The sequence below is a fragment of the Schistocerca gregaria genome, chromosome 9 (assembly GCF_023897955.1).
Source record: "Schistocerca gregaria isolate iqSchGreg1 chromosome 9, iqSchGreg1.2, whole genome shotgun sequence".
NCBI lineage: Eukaryota > Metazoa > Arthropoda > Insecta > Orthoptera > Acrididae > Schistocerca > Schistocerca gregaria.
Window position 1 is genome coordinate 217,270,697 of NC_064928.1, and position 13,839 is coordinate 217,284,535.

The 13,839-nt window shown below is 46.0% G+C and overlaps 1 protein-coding gene across 1 annotated transcript in view; it reads left to right on the forward strand.

Annotated features, from left to right (window-relative positions):
- The window catches only part of LOC126292160 (serine/threonine-protein kinase minibrain), a 415,012-nt gene that overhangs the window by 273,619 nt on the left and 127,554 nt on the right, over nucleotides 1-13,839 (forward strand). The gene's annotated exons all lie outside the window — the stretch shown is intronic.

Below are 13,839 nucleotides of genomic sequence, written 5' to 3' on the forward strand. Positions count from 1 at the left end.
GAATGACATGCTGCACTCTGTTATCTAGGAACTCCTCAATCCAATCACACAATTGGTCTGATAGTCCGTATGCTCTTACTTTGTTCATTAAACGACTGTGGGGAACTGTATCGAACGCCTTGCGGAAGTCAAGAAACACGGCATCTACCTGTGAACGGTGTCTATGCCCCTCTGAGTCTCGTGGACGAATAGCGCGAGCTGGGTTTCACACGATCGTCTTTTTCGAAACCCATGCTGATTCCTACAGAGTAGATTTGTAGTCTCCAGAAAAGTCATTTTACTGGAACATAATACGTGTTCCAAAATTCTACAACTGATCTATAACAGTACTGCTTGAACTGTTTTCGAGCGACGGTATGGCAGAGGTGAACCGTCCGCCTTTGGACGTCGGGAGGACAGGCTCCGGGTCTCTCCGGGCAGTGTGATGAGGGCTGAGGGACGACGGGGACCAGGGCGCTTGCCTCGAGCAGGTGTATCTGGCGAGGTGAGGTGTTATGACGACTGACGGGCCGTCAGGGGCGGACGCGGCGACTGGTCGATGCGTGAGGGGCGGCGGGGGCGGCACGTGGCGGCGTGTTTGTGGCGGCGGGTCAAGGCCGGAGGCGGCGGCGGCGGCGGCTGAGGTCCGGCGGCCGGCGGCTCGCCGCTCGATACGGCCGACGCCGGCGCTGGCGCTGGCGAGGTCGGCGGGCGCCGCGGCGCGACGCTGCGGCCCGCTAAGGTCAAGGGTCACCGCCGGCTCCACGCTGGCCGCGGCGACTATCCACCGTGTCCGGCACCTACCAGTTGAAATGAAATGATCGTATGGCATTGATGGGCGGGTCTCCCCACCTGCGGAAGTTTGGACGCCGAGTTACACATCTTGTCCGTTTACGCCACATTGGACGACCTGCGCGTCGGTGATGTCGACGACAATAACCCGACACACAGGCCGCGAGTGGAGAAAACCTCCGACCCCGCTGACAATCGAACCCGGTCCCATTGCGTGGCAGTCAGATGCAGCGACCACTCAGTCGAGGGGTCGGACATCCTACCAGTTGATGGACTGTCACCCAATAGCTACAGTCATGTCTTTCCAGAATTTCACTAGCGGTGTGGAATATGGATCTACACTCCACAAGTCATCATACAGTGTTTAGTGAAAGATACCATCCAGTGGGCCATCATAAGTGCCACATCTGTCGACAATTTCACTGTCTTCCTCTACATCTACATACAGGGTGCTCAAAAACTCAGTGTAAATTTGAAAACTTCATAAACGACGGAATAATGTAGATTGAGAGATAAAAATTGACACACTCGCTTGGAATGAGATGGGGTTTTATTAGAACATTAAAAAAATTCACAAAATGTCCGACAGATGGCACGTGAAAGGTCTCTTGCGAGCGTCGTTTGATGATGATCGTGTGCTCAGCCGCCACTTTCGTCACGCTTGGCCTCTCAGGTCTCCAGACCTCAGTCTGTGCGATTATTGGCTTTGGGGTTACCTGAAGTCGCAAGTGTATCGTGGTCGACCGACATCTCTAGGGATGCTGAAAGACAACATCCGACGCCAGTGCCTCACCATAACTTCGGACATGCTTTACAGTGCTGTTCACAACATTATTCCTCGACTACACCTATTGTTGAGGAACGATGGTGGACATATTGAGCATTTCCTGTAAAGAACATCATCTTTGCTTTGTTATGCTAATTATTGCTATTTTGATCAGATGAAGCTCCATATGTCGGACATTTTTTGAACTTTTGTATTTTTTTGGTTCTAATAAAACCCCATATCATTCCAAGCATGTGTGTCAATTTGTAACTCTCTATCTACATTATTCCGTGATTTATTGAGTTTTCAAATTTACTTTTTGATCACCCGGTATTTTAGAGGCACTGTATTCCTTTTGACAGATGGTGCTTATGCGACCACTGATGGATTGTCACCCTATATCGACTGCTGTGTTTGTTCAGTTTCATGTACTGTATATAGTACATAACCACCTTACAGTATCTGGCACAGGGTATTATGATACCACTTGATAGACATATTCTCAAGGTCACTGTCGTGTCTTGAATGAATTTAACTAGCGATATTTAATCGACATTTACTTGTTAACTTCACAGCCCACTTAGGGTGCCAAGCCAACGGCATTGCTGCCTTAGTAACTCCGGTTACTATCAGATCACAAAAGTTAAACACTGTCAAGCTTGGCTAGCATTTGAATGGGTGACGCTAGCATTTGAATGGGTGACCGTCGGGCTCTACCGAGCACTCGTGATAAGCAGGGTACTCTGAGCCCTTGTGAGACCCCCTGAGTACCTAGCGGCTCCGGTCACGAAAACTGACAACGGACGGGAGAGCGGTGTGCTGACCACATGCCCCACCGTATCCGCATCCAGCGACGCCTAACGGCTGGGGACGATTGGAAGCCTGTCGGTGCGGTAGAGCCTCTCAAGGCCTGTTCAGATGGAGTTTATTGGGTCAGCCAGAGGGTATTTCTGGCACCAGCTGATGCCACCTGCTGTTGACTGATTCGTCTTTCCAGAATTTCATCAGTTTTTTGTCATCTACAGCTACACACTGAGGTAACAAAACTCATGGCATAATGTTGTGCACATATTCAGATGGCGGCAGTATCGCATACACAAGATAAAAAAACAGCAGTCATTGGCGGAGTTGTCATATGTACTCAGGTGATTCATGTGAAAATGTTTCCGACGTTATTCTGGTCGCACTATTTGAACACAGAATGGTAGCTGGAGGTAGACACATGGGACATTCCATTTCGGAAATGGTTAGGGAATTCAGTATTTCGAGATCCCACAGTGTCAAGAGTGTGACTCGAATACCACATTTCAGGCACTACCTCATACTATGCACAAGATGGTGACTGATGGCCTTCACTTAACGACCGAGACTAGCAGCGTTGTCAGTGCTAACAGACAAGCAACACTGCGTGAAATTACCGCAGAAACCAAGCAGCTGCAGTGCTCGCCTAGGCTCATATCAGCTGGACCGTAGACGACTGGAAAACCGTGTTCTGGTCAGATGAGTCCTAATGTCAGAGCTGATGGTAGGTTTCGACCATGGCACAGACAACAAGGCACTGTGCAAACTGGTGGTGGTGGTACGGGCTGTGTTTTCGTGGAATGGACTGGATCCCCTGGTCCAACTGAAACGACCATTGACTGGAAATTGTTACGTACAGCTACTCGGAGACCGTTTGCAGCCTTTCGCGGACTCGATGTTCCCATACAGCGATGGCACCGGGCCGCAACTGTTGGCGATTTTTTTGAAGAACATTCTGCCCAGTTCGAGGGAATGATTTAGCCACTCAGATCACCCGACATGAATCCCACTGAACATTTATGAGACATAATCGAGAGATCAGTTCCTGCACAAAATATTGCACAGCCAACACTTTCGCAGTTACGGATGGCTGTAGTGGCATCATGTCTCTATGTTTCTGTAGGGGACTTCCAGTGACTTTCTGAGTTGATGCCACATTGAGTTGCTGCACTACACTGACCAAAAGGAGATCTGACGTGATATCAGCAGGTATCCCATGTCTTTTGTCGTCTCATTGTAATCCACATCCACATTCCACGAGCAATGATATGGTATGTGGTGAAAGGTACTATCTGACAGGCAGTCACCTGTCAGCAAGTGTTGCGTCTGTCGATAATTTGAACAACACACTTCCGTGTTCGACATCTACATTCTCCACTCGGTACTCTGCATAATGCGGCGGATGGTACTTAATGCGATCAACGAGGGATCGTCACCCGATATTCACCGCTGTTGCTGTCCACAGCTTGATCTACCATCTATACTCTATAACGACCTTACGGTGGGTTGTGGAGGATACTTATGGTACCAGCTAATGAACAGCCACACTATAGCAGTTACCATATCGTATCTGTGCGTTCTGATTGATTGACACATCATTGCAGGACCAAACAGCTAAACGTGAAACTTGAAAAGATGATGATCTTGTATTGTAGATATGATTTAAGAAGGGAGTTTTCGAAATTCGAATATATGTTCTCAAAATTTCACCAGCTAAATGTCATCTAGACCTATTTTCCACAAGTCATTCCATGGTGTGTCAAGGAGGGTGATTAAAGCACCAGCTTGTGGGCCATCACCTGATATCAAGTGCCACGTCTTTCGAGAATTTCACCATCTTTGTATCCTCTGTGTATCTCCCTCCTTCGTCTAACCGTCCCCTCCTCCTCCCTCTCTGTTTCTTCAGTTCCTCCTCCCCCTCTCTTCCCTCCTATTCTCATTTATCTGTCCATCTTCTGTTCCTCCCTTTATTGTCTGTCTCGTCCTCCTCTCCCTCACTATCCTTCTCCTCCTCCCTTCTCTCTGTCCAGCCACATGTTTAGCCTCTGGGAAGCATTCTGATGGTACCAGCATAACACATCTGTCTTGCAGGACAGTCTTTTATGGAAGCTATATGGTTCTGACCCCAAAGTAGTTCTCCCCACAATAAGTAGTATGTGTACCACATTTGGTTGAAATTTATCCAGTTGTTTAGGAGATGTGGAAGAAAGCACCCCCACTCCCTCCTCCTCACACGCACTCACATTTTTTGTATATGTGTGAGGTATACTCCATTTCTCCTTATGGTCTCTAACAGGAAAGTATTTATAGGGGGAAAAGAAAGTGCACTGTTAATGATCATTATGTTTCACATGTCAGTAAAGATATTAATCTATGAAAGGCTGCAAAATGGTTACAGTACCTTCTGATATTATGGAACGAACCATGAGGTTGGGGCGAGCGAGAGACAGCAATGTGAGCAACGAGATGCGACTGTGCGACAAGCTGTAATTCCATATTCACGTTGCGTAAATTTCGAAGGCGATTTACGCCTTGCGAACGGTTAATGTTACGATCTGCTAGGTGGCCCACAGTATGTGTGAGACCACAAGCACTCAGTACAAGACTCGCGCCAACATGGCGCCTAGAATTAAATCAATTGTGGTGGGCATTAACTACCCAATGCGGATGTTACGCATTCGCTGCTCTAGAAAACTGACAAAAGTGAGACCGAGTCATAGCGCTAGATCCTAATCCACATCTACGTCCATACTCCGCAAGTCACCACAGGGTGCGTGGTGGAAGGTACCCTTGTACCACTACTGGTCATTCATTCCCTTCCCCGTTCCGGTTGCACTCGCAAATGGAGCGAGTGAAAAACGACTATGCATATGTCCCCGTACGAGTCCTAATTTCTCTTATCTTTGCGGCCCTTAGACGAAATGTACGTTGGCTGCAGTCAATCGTTCTGCAGTGTTGCACGAAAAGAAAGTAGTCTTCCTTCCAGGGTTTCCCATTTGATTTCACAGAGCATTTTATTAATTTGCTGCGATGTATTCCTTAATCCGACCTCGCTGGGATCCCAAAATCTCGAGCAATACTCAGAGTTGGTCGCGGTCTCCTTCATAGGTGACCTACACTTTCCTAAAATTCTCCAAATAAACGGAACTCTTCCATTCGCTTTCCCCTACCACCTTACGCGTTCATTTAATTTATTTACGCTTTGCAACGTTACGCCCAGTTATTAAAACGACGTGACTGTCAAGCAGCATACTACCGATGCTGTATTCCAACATTACGGTTTTTGTTTTCCTATCCATTTGCAGTAACTTACATTTTTCTACATTTAAAGCAAGGTGTCATTTATCACTCAAAGTGCAAATTGTGTCAGTCGTCTTGTATCCTCCCACATTACTTTAGGACGCCACCTTCCCGTACATCACAGCGTCATTAGGAAACAGTCACAGAGTACTGCACGCCCTATCCATGAGATCATTTACGTATATAGGCTAGGGAAGCTGGAAATGCTTCGCAGTTGCTGAACACGTCTGAAAACTGGATGTAAGTCCAAATTTTCTACTCTCTCTCTGTCCATCTCCTCCTTACCACCACCACCCTCTCTGTCTATCCTCTTCTTCTCCCTCCGTGTGTCTGTTTCCTCCCTTCCTGTTAATCTCCTCTTCCTAAAATGAAATGAAATTATCTTATGGAATTTATTGTCCGGGATATCCCCTTCGGGGTTCGGCCGCCGTATTGCAAGTCTTTTTAGTTGCGTGTCAATGATGATGAAAATCGTGATATAAGACACACAACAACCGGCCCGCTGCCGGGAATCGAACCCGGCTCCCCTTGCGTGGCAGGCGGTAGCGCTACCGCTGAGCTACGGAGGCGGACTCCACTTCCTTAGTCTTTTTGACATTGAGCCTTGTTTATTGTTGCTGCAAACGAACCTTCGATGGGGAACTGAGTTCGTTCATAAGTGGGTAAAATCGACTGGGAAGATTGATTTAATCTGCGAACGAATAGGGTTACAAATTTAGCCAAAAATACAATGTCCCTAATTCTGTTAGAATGGATTGCGAGGAATAAAAGAGAACAGTACATTATTGTGTATACAAATTTGGTATAAAATTCTGCGCAAGGAGAGATACAATACGACTAGAGGGAAGCTGTGATTTGTATAATGGTTGAAAACTAACTGCGAGAAAGAAAAAGAAAACCACACAGTATCACAGCAAAGCGATTTCCTTCTCACAGTCGGGCGTACAAGAACCTGTACATTGTTGATTAAAAAAATATATGGTTCATGTCTGAACGTTTGTTAGAGCATTGGGGAAAAATTGGAAGTAAATGGGTCGAGAACTTTTCTAAACTTTTGCTAACAGTGTTTTTCAAATAATTCATATATGTAATTACCTAAAACTTTCACTGCAGATGTTTCGGAAATGGACAGTGCTGTTGGCATGTAGTTTTCTCAGAATGAACAATGCCTATTGACATTAATAATCTAACGTAGGGTAAATAAGAATGTGAGTGGTGTTGGTTGGAGGATTCCGTTGCGAGTCGTGTATGAGATACCGTATTTTCAGATGTTTCCACACCGACACCCATTTATGCCATTCAACCTGCATAGTTGTTAGGTACGGTGTTATGTTTGCGTACAATGTGCTTGTGTGTCCCCTGCGAGCATTGCTACTCGCTAGCCAGTCAGTGAGTTACAGGCCAAGCAATAGGTCGTGAGTGGACGGTGGTACCTAGCGTGCTGAAAGAGCGCGCAGGCTCGTTGTGTGTGGAGAGTGTGGGAAGAATGCAGTTCGTTCTTGTACGGGGTACGGGGCAAGATATACCAGTATACGTCAACTGCCTTGGCAGTTATTTATCAACCTCTTAAGCCAGTTACGTGAAAATGGTAGTGTAACATCCGGACAAAGTAACAGAGGGAAGCACGTGACGAAATGAATGATCTCGCTGCTGTTACAGCTGATCTCACGTTAGCTCCCACTCAGTCGCGCCACGATGTGGCATGAGTCTCCATCGACGTAAGTTCCAACCCTATCACATCTCAGTCCGTCAAGAGCTGCGTGGAAATGATTATGAGAATCCTGTTAATTTCGGTATATGGGCATTAAGAGAGCATACTCTAGATAAACCATGTATGTTGTTTAGCGATGAATCCCCATTTACGTCATGACCAGGTAAACGGCCGAAACATAATGACAAACCCCGTTGACTTCGTTAGGTGGAACGTCAGCGTCCATGTAGTGCAAACGTGTGGTGTGTGGGATAGTGAACCATTACCTCATTGGCCGTTTTTCATAGACAGAACAGTGAACGCGCACAAGTTTCGAAGCCTCCTAACAGTCCATCTTCCACGGTTGGTAGTAAACGTTCTTCTGCGACTAGGAGGGGCCTTTGGTACCAATGTGATAGCTGTCCAGTCCATACTGCGCGAAGCACTACAACATGTCGTTACGAATTGTTTCTAAGTCGTTTCATTTGACGCAAAGGACCTATGCCTTGGCCGGCCAGTTCCTCGGATTTGACGTCTGTAGAATTTTTTTGTGGTGAAAACTGAAAAATGCTGTCTACAAAAACATACCAACTACACTCGGTGATACGCAACGACGTTCCGCTGCAGCCTGCCCGAACATCTTCGCTGAAATACTGGCACGTCAGCAGTCGTTCCAGACCAGACTGGAAGGGTATATTGCCGCTGGCAGCGGTCATTTTGAACACAACCTGAGATAGTCAGTTGCTCGTTACTGGTAAGAATCCACATAACTACTGTAGGCACTTTGGTTGTTCTTTAGCGTGTGTTACCGTAGGTATCGTACAAGTGTCGGTGTGGGAGCTTCTCAAAACATAGTATCTCGTAAACGACTCGCACTAAAAACGTGCAACAAACGCCACTGAGATTGTAATTTACCCCACTCTTTGTTTATTAATGTCAATAGGCACTGTTTCATTGAAAAAAGTGTATGTGTCCACAAAAATACACTTTCTAAGTACAAGGTGTACATAAAGTCGGGAACACTTTCAATTTGTTATTGCATAAAAACCAGAAATTATACAGATATCATACGTATGTCATTTTGAAGAGAAACTCTGAAAATTTTCTTCGTGTATACAGCCACAGTGTAGTTTGGTAAATTTGCCGATAGTCAACGCTAGTCGCAAACGTGGTGAGTTCAGGTGTGGAGCAAGCTTTGTGTGTGCTGGAGTTCGACAAAAACAAGTGTGCTACAGCTGTTGAACGGATGTTTAGAACCAAGTGCGGTAAGAAGACACCAGCAAGGAAGGCCATTTACCACTGGCACAACAAATTCGTTACGACGGGTTGCTTGTGCCCGGCAAAGAGAAGCAGACGTCCCAGTGTGAGTGCAGTCAATGTAGAGAGCGTACGAGAGACATTTATAAGGAACTGGATATCGGCAAATTACCAAACTACGCTACGCTGTGGCTGTATACATGAAGAAAAAAAAACTTTCATGGTTTCTCTTCTTAATGACATATGTATCATATCTGTACAATGTTTAATTCTTGTGCAATAAATAATTGAAAGTGTTCTCGAACATCATGTAACCCTGTATTATTTCAATCTGTTTATTGGCTATCAACACTAGCCCCTGACTACTAATCCATCCTGTGAAAACCGCACATCAATAGCACTTCACATTTCCGTAATACTTGCTATGCAAGAGTCAGGTGATTTAGCCTGTTAATATCCAACGTCCATCCGAATGTTTATTCGACCATCGTGTAAAAACATGAAGTAAATTGGTCAAGAACTTTTCGAGATTTTTGGTAACAACGTAAACGACAACTTGTGTTTATATAGTAGTATAGACAATAAGAGCGGTTCTGACGAACTTCCGTGGGGCACCCCTTCCGCTACCCTTTGTCTCTGATTTGTTCTTTAAAATCTAGGCCCCTTTGATATGTAAGGGAAAGAAGCGAGTCGATGCGTAAGGTGTGATGCTAAGGACGGATAGGAAAGTACGGTGGACTGTTAAAAAGTGAGTTGGTTCTCATTACAAATTACGAAGAGGGGACCACGCGGAAAGCCTTGAAAAGAAGAAGGGGCAGGGTAGTAGGGCATGTGTTTAGGCATTAGCGAGAAACTTCCATGGTACTGTAGAGGGAGACAGAGATTTGAATGCACGCATGTACGGTGGAAGTGGTACTGTGAGGTGAAGAAGTTAGCACAGGAGAGAGATTCGTGGCCGGCCGCATCAAACCAGTCACAAGACTGATGAGACTCTCCCCCTCATAAAAAAAAAAAAAACAGGATGAAGGATCTCTACAGATCTGTTAAGTTACCATTGCCCAGATACGAGTGAAAAAAATGGTTCAAATGGCTCTGAGCACTATGGGACTAAACATCTATGATCATCAGTCCCCTAGAACTTAGAACTACTTAAACCTAACTAACCTAAGGACATCACACAACACCCAGTCATTGCGAGGTAGAGAAAATCCCTGACCCCGCCGGGACTCGAACCCGGGAACGATACGAGTGTCAGTTACCTCCTAGCGGACGCATCTTTCCATTCGTGCCGTCCTTCTTCACACAGAGGAACTTCCATAACAGTTTGCGCCATTATCGTGAAATTAATAATTATGAGTCTAAAAGGGCTACATCGCACTTAAATTTATCCAGATATACTTACGAACCGTTTTGGGTAACGTATCACGATCCCAGCCACATGTAACCAGAGTGCAGAACGGCGAGCATTATTGCGATTCTTTTGCAGTGTAAGTAATGTAGCAGCTGAAAATTCCACATAGGACATGACCCCACGACCCTTGCCTTCCCGTACTGTATTTTTTCCGCTCCGTCAGTCGCTGGCTGGAAATTACGCTAACGCTATTGGGTAATGTCTCGCCCGACCAGTGCCAAAAAACTCTTGGCCATCTGGTGCTCCAAATTCCGTCACTTTCATTTCTGGCCAGTCCCTGCATACATCAAAAATTTAGACGAAATCGGTGATGACAAATAGACGCGGTCTCTTTGTGAGTGAGGCACATTCATGAGAATCGGCTGCGGTCGTAGGTGCTCCAGATTTTGCATTTACACCGTGAACCGCTGGACGCGATGAGTATGCTTCTGATCGAAAGGCGTGCAAGTCCGCTATCGTACCTGTCACGAACAGGTGTGTTTTTGCACTTGATAGTGGCTAGTAATTTCGTGCTAATTCATGAGAGATCTACTAACTGTATGGCTGGTTTACAAAAATGATCCTTCCTCCCAATTTCGATTACTTGAGTCCACAGACCTGCAGAATTTAAGATTGACGTTAACAGCTAATACATATTTAAGTTTTTTTGAGGACCTGAAAAAAACGTTAATCCCACAAAAGGGCTGGTTCTTTATGCATGCAAATCACTTTTGTAAGAAACTGATTAAATCTGTTGATGAGGATGGAAATGATAGAAACATCAAGAAAATTGAGAAGACAGCGATGTCAGTGCGTACAACATTAGAAGAAAAAAATTACCTTTATTGCTCATTGTTAAAGCTTGCGGAGTTCAATATGCACGAAGTAGATAGAGCTAAGGAATTCTGTTATCTAGGCAGCATAATAACCCGTGACGAACGGAGCGAGGAGGACATACATGGCAGACCAGCACTGGCAAAAAAGGCCGTTCATTCCTGCCCAATACGAGTCTACTGGTGTCAGACATTGGAAGAAATGTACGTCTGGAGCACAGCATTGTAGGGTAGTGAAACATGGGCTGTGGGAAAACCGGAACAGGGGGAACTGAAGCATTTGAGGTGTGGTGCTACAGACGAATGTTGTGAATTAGGTGGACTGGTAAGGTAATAATTGAGGAGGTCCTGCGCCGAATCTGAGAGGAAAGGAATATGTGGAAAACACTGATAAGGAGAAGGGACAGGATGATAGGACATCTGCTAAGACATCAGGGAATGACTTCCATGGTACTAAGAGCGACCTGTAGACGGCAAAATCTGTAGTGGAAGGCAGATATTGGAACACACCCTGCATATAATTGAGGACGAAGGTTGCAAGTACTACTCTGAGATGAGAGGCTGGCGCGGAAGAGCAACTCGTGGCGGGTCAGAAGACTAGCGACTCAAAATGCACCAGTGAGAAGTGAGTGCGCAGTGTAGCACCGGCATTTTACATTAGTAAATAATTTCCTTGTAAAACACTATTGCACACTGCCGGTAAATCGAATGAGGTCACTGCGCGAGGTGACGCAGTGGCTAGCACACTGGCCGGACTCGCATTCGGGAGGACGACGGTTCAAACCCGCGTCCGGCCATGCTGGTTTAGGTTTTCCGTGATTTCCCTAAATCGCTCCAGGCAAATACCGGGATGGTTCCTTTGAAAGGGCACGGCCGACTTCCTTCCCCATCCTTCCCCAATCTGGTGAGACCGATGACCTCGCAGTTTGGTCTCCTTCCCCCAAATCATCCAGCTAATCGAATAACTTACAAGGGAACCTCCCCATCGCACCCCTCTCAGATTTAGTTATAAGTTGACACAGTGGATAGGCCTTGAAAAACTGAACACAGATCAGTCGAGAAAACAGGAACAAGTTGTGCTGAACTATGAAAAAAATAAGCAAAACATACCAACTGAGTAGTCAATGTGCAAGATAAGCAACATCAAGGATAGTGTGAGCTCAAGAGCGCCGTGGTCCCGTGGTTAGAGTGAGCAGCTGCGTAACGAGAAGTCTTTGGTTCAAGTCTTCCCTCGAGTAAAACGTTTAATTTTTTATTTTCAAACAGCTATTGTCTGTCCGTCCGATGCGACTGTGAAACTGTTGCATTCATTTGTTGCAGTTTATGTGACAAACTCTTATGTTTTCATCAATTTTTTGTAAGTGATTCTCACATCCACAAGAAAATCTAAATCGGGCAAGGTAGAAGAATCTTTTTACCCCTTCGCCAAGTGTACAAGTTAGGTGGGTCGACAACATATTCCTGTCATGTGACGCACATGCCGTCACCAGTGTCGTATAGAATATATCAGACGTGGTTTCCTGTGGAGGAATCGGTTGACCTATGACCTTGCGATCAAATGTTTTCGGTTCCCATAGGGAGAGGCACGTTCTTTCGTCTATTAGTCGCACGGTTTTGCCGTACGGTCGCAAAATACAGACACTAAACTTATTACAGTGAACAGAAACGTCAATGAACGAACGGACAGATCACAACTTTGCGAAAATAAAGAAAGTAAACTTTTCACACGAGGGAAGACTTGCACCAAGGACCTCTCGTTCCGCAGCTGCTCACGCTAACCACGGGACTACGGCGCTCTTGATTCTACATTATCCTTCACGTTGCCTATCTTGCGCATTGACTACTCAGTTTGTATATTTTGCTTATTTTTTTCATAGTTCGGCACAACTTCTTCCTGTTTTCTCGATTGATCTGTGTTCAGTTTTTCAAGACCTATCCACTGTGCGATGGGGAGGTTCCCTTGTTAGCACAGTTTTAAACAGACTGGCTTCGTATTAGGAAGGATGGAGGCTCCAGTCTTCATCCGGCCATCGTGACTTAGCTATCCCTTCGTTACTAAATTACTCCAGGCAAATGCTGGGATACCTTCTGTCAATCCACAGCGTGGGACCGAGTTAATACAGTACTGGCCATTAAAATTGCTACACCACAAAGATGACGTGCTACAGACGCGAAACTTAAGCGACAGGAACAAGATGCTGTGATATGCAAGTGGTTAGCTTCTCAGAGCAAGGTTGGCGCCGTGCTGACATAAGGAAAGTTTACACCCGATTTCTCATACACAAACAGCAGTTGATCGCCGTTGACTGGTGAAACGTTGTTGTGATGCCTCGTGTAAGGAACAGAAATGCGTACCATCACGTTTCCGACTTTGATAAAGGTCGGATTGTGCCTATCGCGATTGCGGTTTATCGTATCACGACATTGCTGATAGAATCTAATGACTGTTGGCAGAATATGCAATCGGTGGGTTCAGGAGGGTAATACGGAACGCCGTGCTGGATCCCAACGGCCTCGTAACACTAGCAGTCGAGATGACAGGCATCTTATTCTCATTGCTGTAACGGATCGTGCAACCACGCCTCGATCCCTGAGTCAACAGATGGGGACGTTTGCAACAGAACAACCATCTGCACGAACAGTTCGTCGACGTTTGCAACAGCATGGGCTATCAGCTCGAAGAATGTGGCTGCGGTTACCCTTGACGCTGCATCACAGACAGGAGCGCCTGCGATGGTGTACCCGACGACGAACCTTGATGCACGAATGGCAAAATTAATTTTTTCAGATGAATCGAGGTTCTGTTTACAGCATCGTGATGGTCGCATCCGTATTTGGCGACATCGCAGTGAACGCACATTGGAAGCGTGTATTCGTCATCGCCATACTGGCGTATCACCCGGCGTGATGGTATGGGGTGCCATTGGTTACACGTCTCGGTCACCTTTCGTTCGCATTGACGGCACTTTGGACAGTGAACGTTACATTTCAGATGTGTTACGACCCGCGGCTCTACCCTTCATTCGAGCCC